General features: G+C 48.6%; 1 protein-coding gene across 2 annotated transcripts in view; it reads left to right on the top strand.

Annotated features, from left to right (window-relative positions):
• SPATS2 (spermatogenesis associated serine rich 2) overlaps positions 1-14,457 on the top strand; it is a 197,928-nt gene that overhangs the window by 101,538 nt on the left and 81,933 nt on the right. The gene's annotated exons all lie outside the window — the stretch shown is intronic.

The raw sequence follows: 14,457 nt of genomic DNA, 5'->3' as shown, positions 1-14,457 counted from the left end.
GATTTTAGTCTGTAAGGCCCCCGTACTGTGCTTACGGTTACAGTTGTTAGGTATAACTTCAAGGAAATATTGTAGTCTTTTATATCAAGTAATTTATTCAATTTATTCTGGACTACATATGAATTGTAGGCAAAGTTTCCTAGCAGAAACCAATCCTACTGATTTAATGATTTAAAGAGACTGAAGCAAGTCTCAATTCTTTTTTTTTTTAACCTATATTCATATTAAGCCCCATAAGCACAGCTAATCCGCCGCTATTCCGCGGCAAACGAGGGGTTTATAACCCCCAAATCTCCCCTCCTACCTCCGGGGAGTGCTTCCTGCTTGCCATACAGCCATAAGCTCTGCCTCAAGCGTGTCAATCCCCGCTGATCGCCGCCTCTCTCCTGCCCCTCTAATCTGCCTTCACAGAGAGGGGCGGGGGAGAGGCGGAGATCCGTGCGGCGATTGACACGCATGGAGGCAGAGCTACAGCTCATAGCTCTGCCTCCAGGAAGTGCAAAATCCACGACCAAGAAAGTCGTGGATTTTGCAGGGGGATTTGGAGGTTATTAACCCCTCGTTTTGCCGCGGGATAGCGGCGCTTTAGCTGTGCTTATGGGGCTTAATATGAATATAGGTTAAAAAAAAAAAGAAGAGAATTGAGACTCGCTTCAGAGTCTCTTTAACCACTTGCCGACCAGGGGAATTTTCACTGATCGGTGCTGCGTGGGCTCTACAGCCCGCAGCACCGATCAGGAGTGCAGCAGGGCGATCAGACTACCCCCTTTTTTCCCCACTAGGGGGATGTCCTGCTGGGAGGGTCTGATCGCCGCCGGCCATTAGTGGGTAGCGGGGGGGGGCTCCTCAAAGCCCCCCTCCGCAGCGTTTTGTGCGCTCCCTCCCTCCCCTTACCTCCCTCTCCCTTGCTGGGCTGCGCAGGACGGATATCCGTCCTGCGCATTGTGGGATAGGCTTCAGCCTATCATATGCCGGCGATCCCCGGCCAATCAGAGGCCGGGGATCGCCGATCTGCCTTACGGCGCTGCTGCGCAGCAGCGCCGTATCATGTAAACAGCGGGGATTTCTTCCTCGCCTGTTTACATTTTGCCGGCGAGCCGCTATCGGCGGCTCTCCGGCTGTTCACGGAGACACCCTCCGTGAACTGACATGGAAAGGCCGCTCGTTTCCATGGTAACCCGCAGACGACCAGTTTACGCCAATCGGCGTTAGCTGGTCGTCAAGAGGTTAAAGCGGAATATAACCCTGCATTTCAACTTTGCTCTAAAACATTATTTACAGCATATTCTATGCAAAAAGCATTTTTTTTTTTACTAGACCAGCATTGGAAGGGTTAAACACAGAGGTTTCAAGTTCCTGGAGAGATTTGCAGAAGTTCAGATCGTTACATTCTATTTACTTAGATGTATCTATTGATAAATGTTACACACTCTTTGGCTGTCCTCCAGCTCCTGAGAGAGTGAGTCACATTCAACACTTAGATACATTTATGTAAACAAAATGTATCTATTTCAGCTTTCTCCAGGAACTTTAAAGCCCTGTGTAACCCTTCCAATGCTGGTCTAGTAAAAAAAAAATGCTGGTTGCATATAATATACTGTAAATGTTTTAGAGCAAAGTTGAAATGCAGGGTTCTATTCCGCTTTAAAGTGGATCCGAGATGAACTTTTACTCCTTGCATAATTGTGTTCCTTACATATAGTTTATAGGGCATTCCTCAAGCCAAATACTTGTTTTGTTTTGTTTTAATACCCTAATTTCCTATAAACTAAACAAACCACACCCACAGCTTCTCCAGAGTGCCTTGGCGCTTGCAAGGGATTGTGGGATTTCAGTCTGGGCAGGTGAAAAAGGTGTTACTAGCTATAGATTTCAGAGGCAGAGTTTTCACAATCTGAGAGCTGCAGTGCAGATACAGATCAGTTGCCTGTGTAAGGGCTGGAACCCACAGGAGCGCTTTTGGCAGCGTTTTGGCAGCACTGCGATACGCTAGCAGTTTGCCAAAATGCTGGGCTAATGTTAATGGATGGGGCAACTTCCACAGGAGCGTTTGCGTTTCCCAGAAACGCAAACGCAGGACCTGCAGCATTTTGGGAGCGTTAGCGCTTCAATGTAAAGTATTGAAACGCTAGCAGAAACGCTCAGCAAAACCTAAACTGAGCGGTTTTGCTAGCGTTTTGCGGTTCAGCACACTGTAACAAAATGAAAAATAATTCACAGGACCAATCAGGATAAAAACGCAAAACGCTACGCACCCGCTGGGCAAAAAAATACAATGTTGCAAAACACAACCAAAAACGCGCATGAATCCGCTTGCAAACCGCTCAGACAAAACGCTAGCGGTTGCGTTTGCTGATTTCAGTGGGTTCCAGGCCTAATGGAGGAGATAAGAGTGGAGTTTTCACAGAATATGCAGATTAGCATGCCTAGATACAGATAAGCTTGCCTGTGCGTGTAATTGTGTAATAGTGACAAGCAGAATACATGTCTGCTCCCATTGTATCACAGGAAAAAATATTAATATACTGTTGAAGCGGTTTGAAGATAGATTTGCTGTGTAAACTATCTAAACTTTAGATAAGATGTATAGACAAGTCACTTGTTATATTTAGTTTTTCATCTCGGATCCGCTTTTAGGCCTACTATTAAACGAAATTGCCGTCCCTGCCACTGTGGAGCAAAGTGACCAATGATCACAAATGAGGCTTTACATAAACTGGAATGATACATGGTTGTATAATATTGTTGCTTTCTGGCAAAATGTCTTTCTTGCTACAAGTGAAAATAATAGTTCACCTTAACCTCTTGACGACCAGCTAACGCCGATTGGCGTAAACTGGTCGTCTGCGGGTTTCCATGGAAACGGCCGCGCGTGCGATCGGCCTTTCCATGTCCGTTCACGGAGGCTGTCTCCGTGAACAGCCGGAGAGCCGCCGATCACGGCTCGCCGGCAAAATGTAAACACGCGGGGAAGAAATCCCCGCTGTTTACATGTATATGGCGCTGCTGCGCAGCAGCGCCGTAAGGCAGATCGGCGATCCCCGGCCTCTGATTGGCCGGGGATCGCCGTCATTTGATAGGCTGAAGCCTATCCTGCAATGCTCAGGACGGAAATCCGTCCTGCGCAGCTCAGAGAGGGATGGAGGGAGGGGGTCGGAGCGCCGAAAACGCTGCGGAGGGGAGCTTTGAAGAGCCCCCCCGCAAAGCGCAGAGAGCCAGCGGCGATCAGACACCCCCCCCCCCCCCCCCAGGAGGACATCCCCCTAGTGGGGAAAAAAGGGGGTAAGTCTGATCACCCTGGCTAAAACCTGATCTGTGCTGCGGGCTGTAGAGCCTACGCAGCACAGATCATACCGAAATCCACTGGTCGGCAAGTGGTTAAAGTGGACCTGAACTTTACACAGGACAGAAGGAAAACTGAGAAATGCACCATGTATGTACTGTATTCAGAGAGCTTAGCCTGTTTAATTTGCCCTAATTTGTGTCTAATCACAAGTTGTAATTTGATCTCTTTCCTGTGTCACATGACTGCTATGGCAGATTAGATCATACCAAAATGATTCAGTGCTCACTACAAATAAGTAAATAAAAATAGAAGATAAAACAAGTGTTATCCAGAGTTCACTGTACAGGTAATTGATAGAGTTCATGCAAAGCGCTCTCTCAGCTAGTTGTGAGGCTAGAAAGTAATAATGTAAAAGCAGCAGTATGGAGGAAGCGCTACATGCACTGTATGCAAGTTGGTTCACACCAACTAATGCAATTCAGTATAAGTCCTATTCAGAAGGCTTGTACCGGTCACATTGGTAATCTGAGGCTGACTTATCACCACAACTCACCAGATGTTCAGAATCTTTATTATCGCCAAGCACGACTGGGTCGTGCCTGGAATTGGTCTTGGCACGTACAGGGTACTGATACAGGATATAGATACAGATACAGGACAGGTCAAGCAGTCAAACAGTTACAACACAAAAAACACAAAAATTCACAAAAAATTCAGCTTGAGCTAGGGCGCCATCTATCCATGGGCTGAGTGCCTCGGTGCAGACATGGTGTTGTGGTGTGAGGATGGGCAGTTACGTGGAGAGAGTTCAGAAGGTTGACAGCCGAGGGAAAGAAACTGTTTTTATGCCTTGAGGTCTTGGTGAAGATGGACCGGAACCGGAGCCTCCTGCTCGAGGGTAGCTGACTAAAGAAGCGGTGGCCAGGGTGTGAGGGATCGCTGGTGATCTTTAATGCTCTGGAGTATAGCCTGGAGTGGTAAAGGAGGTCCAGAGAGGGAAGGGCTCTCCCGATGATCCTCTCCGCTGATCTGATGACCCTCTGCAGTTTGAGTCTGTCGCTGGCAGAGGAGCTGGCGTACCAAACCAGGATGGAAGAGCATAGGACAGATTCTATTGTAGCGGAGTAGAAGTTTGTCAGTTTTTGAGCCATACCAAACTTTTTTAGTTGGCGGAGAAAGAAAAGTCGCTGTTGGGCTTTCCTCTGTGTGGAGGCAGTGTTGGCCTTCCACTTCAGGTCATTAGAGATGGTTGTGCCCAGAAGGCGGACGCTGGGGACTCTTTCCACCTCCTTGCCATTGATGCAGATTGGAGGGGGGTGGAGGCGCATCTCCTGAAATCAACAATCTTCTCCACAGTTTTCGCTGTGTTCAGGACCAATCCGTTCTCTCTGCACCAGTGACAGACACCTTCGACCTGATGGCGGTACTCCTTCTCATCGTTATTGGTGATGAGACCGACAATAGTCGTGTCATCAGCGAATTTGATTACTTTTACAGAATCTGACGTGGATTTGCAGTTGTTCGTATATAGAGAGAACAGAAACGGCGACAGTACGCAGCCTTGTGGGGCTCCTGTGTTGGTGATCCTAGGTTGTGAGGAGATGGTGCCCAGCCTCACAACCTGGGACCTGTTGGAGAGGAAGTCTGTGATCCACAGTCGTAGGGTGGGGTGGACTCCTATCGCGGCAAGATTGTCCTGCAGTATTCTGGGGCTGATGGTATTGAATGCTGAGCTGAAGTCCAGTAGGAGGATCCTGGCGTAGGAGTCTGGTCTGTCCAGGTGATCATAGACGAGCTCCAAGCAGATGTTAATGGCATCGTCAGTGGACCTGTTCGCTCTGTACGCGAACTGGTGTGGGTCTAGCAGTCCCTCCGTGGAGTGCTTAAGGAGGGGGAGCACCATGCTTTCAAAAGCTTTCATGATCACGGATGTAAGTGCCACGGGCCTGAAGTTGTTAAGGTCGAGGATTCCCTGCTTTTTGGGGACAGGGATAATGGCAGACCTCTTGAAGCACGTGGATACTTTGCCTCCCTGGAGGGACCTGGTGAAGATGGAAGAGAGGGTGGGAGCAAGCTGACGAGCGCAAGTTTTCAGGCAGGCTGGTGACACTCCGTCCAGGCCAGAGGCTTTCCTAGCATTTAGTCTTAGCAGGTGTTTTAGCACATCCGCCTCACCCACTGACGGTGGGGGCGAGTTTGGGCCCAGGGCATCAATGTCAGAGGGTTGTGCAGGTGGCTGTGGGAGTCCTGCAGGTGCTGGCTGGTTCTCAAATCTGCAGTAGAAGTCGCTGAGACTCTCTGCAAGCTCATGGCTGGGTGTAGCATGCTGAGGGGGAGGCTTGTAGTTGGTGACAGCCTTAAGTCCTTTCCACACAGCTCGTGAGTCATTTGAGGCGAGGTTCTGTTCCAGCTTTTCCGCGTAGCACTTCTTTGCGGACCTCAGTTCCCTGTTTAGGTCGTTTCTTGCCCTCTTGTTGTCCTCCTGGTTGCCGGACTTGTGTGTAGCTTCTTTGCTGTGTCGCAGTTGTCGTAGTCTTTTCGAGAACCACGGTTTGTCGTTTGGATATAGTTTGAATGCTTAAAAACGAAGAGAATCGAGAGCCCAATATGGTGCAGTATTGTCAGGTAAAATGAAGAGTTCAATACAAATATATACATATACATATACATATACATATATACATATACATATACACATACACATACACATACACATACACATACACATACACATACACATACACATACACATACACATACACATATATATATATATATATATATATATATATATATATATATATATATATATATATATATATATATATATATATATATATATATATATATATATATACTCACAAACACGGGTTACCCATAGGCAACCACTTTAAATGCAGGTGGGGAGCATTAGGACCTGACCCCACTCAGGTTAAGAAGTCGCTCTCTGTAGATAGTAGATGGGGATGCACCCCTCCACCCAGGGTGGACTAGAAGATCAGCAAAAACTCAGTATACAGAGGCGCCAGAGTAGAGTAAAACGTTTTAAAAACCGCTTAAAAGGAGAGGGGGATGTTAAGGTGGACTCACCTCCCTCTTAAAAAAAAAAAAAAAAAAAAAAGAAAGAAAACTCACTTGTCTCAATAAAACAGAATTGTCAAATAATTTATTCAATTCCACAAATGCAACGCGTTTCGCGGGCGTGACCCCGCTTCCTCAGGCAAAAATGGGAGCACAACGCAGTGGGTCAAGCAATAGGTTTGAGCGCCTCTGATGCGCTCAAACCTATTGCTTGACCCACTGAGTTGTGCTCCCATTTTTGCCTGAGGAAGCGGGGTCACGCCCGCGAAACACGTTGCATTTGTGGAATTGAATAAATTATTTGACAATTCTGTTTTATTGAGACTCAAGTGAGTTTTCTTTTTTTTTTTAAGAGGGAGGTGAGTCCACCTTAACATCCCCCTCTCCTTTTAAGCGGTTTTTAAAACGTTTTACTCTACTCTGGCGCCTCTGTATACTGAGTTTTTGCGGATATAGTTTGAAGGATTTTGTAGGGATGCAAGAGTTCTCGCAGAAGCCAATGTACGAGGATACATTGTCTGCCCACTCGTCCAGGTTAGGCGATTCCAGAGCCTTCCAGTCTGTGCAGTCAAAAAAGGCCTGAAGTTGTAGTTTAGCCTCACTCGACCACACCTTGAAGGATTTGGTGACAGGTTTTGTGGTTTCCAGGCGCCTTTTGTAAGTCGGTATCAGGTGGATGATGCAGTGGTCAGATGAGCCTAGTGCTGCCCACGGTGTCGCCTTGTATGCCTCTTTCAGGACCGTGTAGCAATGGTCGAGGGTGTTGGCATTCCTGGTGGGGCAGGTGATGTGCTGGTGGTAGCGGGGCAGTTCATTTCGGAGGTTGGCCTTGTTGAAATCCCCCATGATAATGAACATCGAGTCCGGGAGGGCCGTCTCCCACTGCATGATGGTATCACTGAGATCACGCAGGGCAGCATTTACCTCTGCATCAGGAGGGATATACACCCCCACGAGGACGTAGGAGGAGAACTCCCTGGGCGAGTAGATTGGCCTGCAATTGATGAGGAGGAGTTCAAGTTCTGGTGTGCATTTCTTGGCCAGTACCAGGGCTGTGGAGTCGGAGTCGTGGAGTCGGAGTCGTGGAGTCGGGCAATTTTGGGTGCCTGGAGTCGGAGTCGGAGTCGGGAAAAAATGCACCGACTCCGACTCCGACTCCTAATGAATTTGTAACTGTAATTAAAATAGAAAATATGATAAAATGTTCTATTTCTCAGATAATAGTCATTAAAAATAATGTATATATACAGTATATATACAGTAAAAGCTGTGCTTTGTCTACAAAAATGAAATGAACCAATCAAAATTAGTTACTTGTGCTGCTTCAATAAAGCAGTCCCCGTATTTTTAAGGTCAGATATACATATCTGATTGTGACTGTATATATGATGTGCACACAGGAATCTCTTATATATACTAAATAACATCTATGCTGTAAGAATAAAGCCTGATGTGTAGCCATGTCACTAATAGAGATGGTCAACGAGATGGAAATAATTCCGCATTGATGCTGATTTATGCAAATGTACGCACTCCCTTTGCTGATGAAATCAAATAATTTGATATGTTATTAAAATTTGGTTTGGTGACTACAAATTAAAGGGTAACTGAGACGGATGAAAAGTAAAGTTTTATACATACCTGGGGCTTCCTCCAGCCCCCTTCAGGCTAATCAGTCCCTCGCTGTCCTCCACCACCCGAATCTTCTGCTATGAGTCCTGGTAATTCAGCCAGTCAGCGCAGTCCAGCCGCATGCCGCTCCCACAGCCAGGAACATTCTGCACCTGCGCAATAGTGCTGCACAGGTGTAGCATGCTCCTGGCGGCGGAGTGTGTACATGCGCACTACGCCTGACTGGCTCAAGTACCTGGACTCATAGCAGAAGATCCAGGTGGTGGAGGAGTACAACGAGGGACTGATTATCCTGAAGGCGGCTGGAGGAAGCCCCAGGTATATATAAAACTTTAATTTCATCTGTCTCAGGTTTACTTTGTTACACAGTAGTACTATACTCTACATATGCACTCCCCACAGAGCTGCAGGGAATCCACTGAGAATGCTGTGCACATTGAACACAGAGGTGTTGTCTTGTTTACAATCTCCTCATTCCCCTGCAGAGTACCTGCACATCATTCTTACATGTACCCACACTTACATTGCCTAGGGCCTGATAGATGTTCTTTGTTCCGGTTTGTACCTTTTACAAGTACTCTTACCAAGAACTAGTTTTAGTCTAAAGGGAATAAATATAGTAGTCTACATATCCTTCTCACTTCAGTTGTCTTGTAAAATTCCTAAGCGTTGGCAGTTAAGAGACGAATTTCATGTTACATACTTTTAATCAACAAAATTGTAATATGCAAATTAGAGGAGTCGGAGTCGTGGAGTCGGAGTCGGAGTCGGTGGAATCCTAAACTGAGGAGTCGGAGTCGGAGTCGGTGGATTTTTGGACCGACTCCACAGCCCTGGCCAGTACCGAGGTGTTTGGGCACCAGACGGAGCTGATGTAGAAGCAGATGCCGCCCCCTTTCTTTTTCCCAGAGAGGGTGCTGTCACAGTCTGCTCGGATGAGGCTGAAGCCTGGGAGCTGGAGGGCATTCTCTGGGATGTCGTCATGAAGCCACGTTTCGGTAAAGCAAAAGACTGGGGTGTTGTTACCGAGTTCTCTCTTGTCGCTAAGGAGTCTCAGTTCATCCAGCTTGTTAGGGAGGGAGCGGACGTTTGCTAGGAGGACCGCGGGGACGGATGACTGCAGGCCTCTTCTCTCCAGCCTCGCCCGAACACCTGATCGACAGCCCCTGCGGCGATTGTTAGTGCGAGGCCAGGACGTGGAAGCAGTGATTTTTTGGGCTTGGTTCCAAACAGAGTTGGTCAGGAGCCTGTCCTCCGGGTGTGGGGCTGAAATATGTTCCCATTTGAGTAGCTGTGCTCTGGAGTAGGTGGTACGAGGGGGGTGGAGTAGCATTGGAGGCGTAGATGGTAGCCCAGCACAGTACGCCATGGGATGTTCACCAGTATAGTATTAGTGCTCACAGAATTGCGCTACACAGGCTGTCTGTTAGACATAGATGTAGAAACAACATGTGCGTTAACAGTCCATCCGCCATGTGACACAGATGTAATAGGCGAGTGCAATAACAGTCTATTTGCAGGGCGACACAGATGTAAGGGGCATGTGCAATAACAGTCCATCAGCAGCAGTGTGACACAGATGTAAGGGGCATGTGCAATAACAGTCCATCAGCAGTGCGACACAGATGTAAGGGCATGTGCAATAACAGTCCATCAGCAGAGTGACACAGATGTAAGAGGCGAGTGCCATAACAGTCCATCAGCAGTGCGACACAGATGTAAGGGGCATGTGCAATAACAGTCCATCCGCAGTGCGATACAGTAAGGGGCATGTGCAGTAACAGTCCATCCGCAGTGCGACACAGTAAGGGGCATGTGCAGTAACAGTCAATCAGCAGTGTGACACAGATGTAGAGGCGAGTGCAATACAGTCCCCCAACTGAGCAGTGCAGTACAGTCCACCTCGTGAACAGTGCGATACAGTTTAACCACCTGAGCAGTGCAGTACAGCAGAGCGATAAAGTTCACCACATGGGCAGTGCAATACAGCCTGCCACGTGCGCAGTGCAAAAACAGTCTATACCAGAGATCATAAGGGCTGCAGAGGGCATAGACAGCTGCACGGTACAAATGGCCAGAAATAAGTATTCTTACAAGTTATGATGCAGGCTGGAGCAGGTAGCAAGGTAGCAGGCAGGCAGATGCTCAGGCAAAGAGACAGCGGCTGTATATGATGCAGATGTAGGCAAGGGTACATAAGTGGCCAGACTTTAGCCTTACGGGGCCTGCAGTAGTGGTCTCACCTGATATGTGCTTGGCTTGAGCGGCTGGGCAGCTGCAAGAGCTGGAGGCGAAGAGCAGTCGGTGGTGGATTTCTGCGCAGTGGGTGGCCGCTCCGGGCCGTAAGATGTCTTTGTAGTTCCGACTTGGTGGAAGGGGCCCTGTGGTGGGGAGAGCTGCAGTCCGCGACGCTGGAGGGGTGAGCACTGTGTAGATGGCCGTGGGGGCACTGCGGTGGGGGAGGCGCACGTGGCCTGCGGCCGCCACCCGGAGCATGTGGAGAGCACGTGGGCTGCGGCTGTTCCGTGCAGAGTAGAGTGGAGGCCAGGTTGCCGGGGGAACAGTTCAGGAGGCTGTGGCAATCAAGGGCTGCGGTCTCCAGAGGCGGACCTGCGAAGGGAGAAACCCTCGCGGCAGCAGTGAGTCTGTTGGACGCTCGAGGGCAGCGTGGGTGGCCCAGCCGGGCCCGGGGCAGCAGCGAGTGTGAATCCCGGCCCTCCGAAAGATGACCGCCGGTGAAGCGCTGGCAGCGTGGAGTGGATGTCGGCTGCTGCAGGAGTTTCGACGGTGGTTGCCTGGAGCTCCGCCGCTGGTGGGAGCCTGAGTCTGGAGGGCTGCCGGTCGCAGCGACTCTGCCCGCGCTGGAGGTAGGCAGCTGTGTTGTGCTGCACAAGCTGGACCCAATCGCAGAAAAACACCCGCCTGGACGCAAAACGAACCTCCAAAGACACTAAACGGTAAACTACTGCTACTAACTAAGAGAAAACAACAAAAACAAACAAAAAAACTGGCTAAGAGTAGCAAGGATGTAACAAAAGGGGAAAAGAGTTGGGAGCTCCTGTGTGCCGTGGCAGCCAGGTCAGCGCCATAACATTTCCGTATGACCATAACATTCCGTATTTTGTGGCCTAGGATGGACCCATGATCGCTTCTGGGGTATTTGCCACCCCAAAGCCTCTCTGGCAACTTCTCCAGGCTCCCACCTCCACGGTTAGGCTTAAGCTGGCCACTAACGGTCCAATTTCTAGCGAAAAATCGTTTGAGCGATCAAATTCTGATCGGACGAAAAATCGTTCACTACACCATCAACTAACCAATCTTTGCTTCCTATCTATGACGACCACCAAGAAAATCCAAATTTTCGTTGGACGAAAATTCATTCGGGCGACATTTTTTTTCACTCGTTCATAATCGATTGTGTCCACCAATGGAGATTATTTACAACCAATCCGATCAGAATTTCTGATCGCTCGAACGATTTTTCGCTAGAAATTGGACCGTTAGTGGCCAGCTTTAATATGAATGATGTCCTCTCTCCGCCGGTGCACATACAGTGCATGTAGCGCTTCCTCCATATGGCTGCTTTTAGATAAGGTCATTTGAAAGCACAATGTTAACAATATGTCTGCTTCCATAAAAGCAGGAAGCAGAAACTGTGTAGATTTATTTTAGGATTTGTATCAGCTGTAAGAGTAGTTTCACACTTATTTTAAAAACATATCTGTGGCTCTGGTTTTTGGCCCGGATCAAAAACTGAGCCACGGATACAAATATTAAAAATAGCAGCAGTCTTCATTCAGTTTAAAAATGGATCAGTGTGCGTTCCGGGGGATCAGTTTTGAAAAACTGAACGCAGGGTCTGGACTTGTCTGGACTTCACGGACCGCACATGGATCCAGATATATGGAGGGGTATGAAGGCAATGCAATGCAAAAACCGATCTCACTCTACACAGACACGGAGGGAGATCCGAATTGCCTACTGCCTGCTCCCCTCAGGCTTCCCCAGGTATAGGCTTAGAGGGGGAAGCAGCCAGGACTGGGGTGGCAGCGGTTGGCAGGCAGGGGGTCACCCTCACCCGGGTCCCCCGTACCCGCTCCCACTCCAGCTATTTGCGCAAAAAGTTTTAAAATGTAGCAGCGAGCGGGGAAGATTACCTTCTCCTACTTCCTCCGCTTGCCGCATTACTTCCTGCAATGCCGCCCTCCGTATAGAGGGCAAACTGCAACACACAAAAATGCTCACGACCAGTTCAGGCAATTTCCTACCTTTATCTGGCCAGCAGGCGCCAGTCAGCCAATCAGGTATACGGTCATACACCCCTTGCCTGCCATACCGATCTAGCAGGATCTGCATAAATTAGCATTCAGGTGGGAGGCTCGGTCTGACGTAATCGTTGATTACATCTTTTACAGGGACCGCCGCGTACAGGCATCTCCCACACAGTCCCCTTCCTAACCACTCACCTGTCAACCGCATCCCGGAAGCCGGAAGGGGACTGTGTGGGAGATGCCTGTATGCGGCGGTCCCTGTAAAAGATGTAATAAACGATTACGTCCGACCGAGCCTCACACCTGAATGCTAATTTATGCAGATCCTGCTAGATCCGTATGTCAGGCAAGGGGTGTATGACCGTACACCTGATTGGCTGACTGGCGCCTGCTGGCCAGATAAAGGTAGGAAATTGCCTGAACTGGTAGTGAGAAATTGTGTGTGTTGCAGTTTGCATTCAGTTTACAGGTGATGGGGGTGAAGTCCCTGGAGGTGAGAGAGCCAGGGCTCGCCCACATTTCCCTCTAGGTATCGCATGGTGGTTTGGGGGCCCCAGTAAATTAGAGAGACTGGGCCCCCGGCTGTCGTGCGAACCAGTGTTTGTGACTCCGTATAGAGGGCGACATTACAGGAAGTGAAGCGGCGATCGATGGAACGCAAGAGAGGATGGTAAGTGTCCCTACTCGCTGCTATATTTTAAAACTTTTTGCGCAAATAGCTGGAGGGGGACCTGGGTGAGGGAGGGGGGGCGATCAACATCCCCCCCCCCCCCCATGCCACACCCTTCCTGGCTGCTGGACAGAAAACGTGTGCTGCAAATACATTTCAGAGTATAAAACAGAGGGAAGAAAATTAAAAATAAATTACCAAATCGCATCCGTTTGAAACGGATCTGATCTGCAATGGACAAGTGTGGACCTAGCCTAACAAAGAAATGTTTATTTGAAGGTGGTTATACTGTTGTGTATCTTTAATGCTGGATCCACACCATACAATTTTTCGTCCGCCTTACATGCCCGATCGATTATTTCCAGCATGTCTGATCTAAGGATCGATAGATTCTTACATCGGACATGCTGGAAATAATAGATCGGGCATGTAATTCGGCCAAAAATTTGTATGGTGTGGATTCAGCATTAGAGCAGAGAGGATGTTCTGAGCCCAGGTCAGTTTTAATTTTTACTTTTTTGTGCTTTTCCATGACTGAGATGTTTGTTTATATAGATGGCAATCAGCTGCTCTCCAGAAAATGGTTATATCTTCAGAAATAATGGCTGTTTCCTGGAAATCTGCAGATTGCCCTATTTATAAAAGTGATGATCTGCAGAACTGATTGCCAGTTTTTCTTGGGATTGCCTGTTTGCAGGATCACCACTTTGCAATCTGAAGGCCCCCAGTTTTCTGCAGTCTGTGTGATTTTGCAGAGGGGTGATCAGCCTGATTTGCATTTTATTGTTTACAAAAAGCATTGGTCTTTTTCCAGCTGATAAACTTTCTGACTGCCTTATTTATGAAATATGCTTAAAAGAATGCCATTTCTGTAGCCTGACCAGCACTTTTTAAAGTGACACTGAAGTGAGAAAAACCTTGATATAATGATTTGTATGTGTAGTACAGATAATTAATAGAACATTTGTAACAATGGAAAGAGTCTCATATTTTTATTTTCAGCTATATAGTTGTTTAAAGAGAACCCGAGGTGGCTTTGTATAACGTTAGTGGGGCACAGAGGCTGGTTGGGCACACTAACACCAGCCTCTGTTGCCCCATGGTGTGTGTCAAAGACCCCCCTGCTCGCCGCTATACCCCCGCAATGCTGGCGACACGCAGCGTGTCGCCAGCACAATGTTTACCCTAGCGCTGTCTGTCAGCGCCGCTCCGCCGCCTCCTCCGCATCGCCGCTACCCGCCCTCGTCCCTTCCCTCACGCTGATTGGAGGGAAGGGACGAGGGCGGGTAGCGGCGATGCGGAGGAGGCGGGGGAGCGGCGCTGACAGACAGCGCTAGGGTAAACATTGTGCTGGCGACGCGCTGCGTGTCGCCAGCACTGCGGGAAGGATAGCGGCGAGCAGGGGGGTCTTTGACACACACCATGGGGCAACAGAGGCTGGTGTTAGTGTGCCCAACCAGCCTCTGTGCCCCACTAACGTTATACAAAGCCACCTCGGGTTCTCTTTAACATTTGCA

The sequence above is a fragment of the Hyperolius riggenbachi genome, chromosome 2 (assembly GCF_040937935.1).
Source record: "Hyperolius riggenbachi isolate aHypRig1 chromosome 2, aHypRig1.pri, whole genome shotgun sequence".
NCBI classification, from domain to species: domain Eukaryota; kingdom Metazoa; phylum Chordata; class Amphibia; order Anura; family Hyperoliidae; genus Hyperolius; species Hyperolius riggenbachi.
The sequence above is the reverse complement of the archived record's forward strand: the minus strand, read 5'-3'. Positions and strand labels throughout refer to the sequence as shown.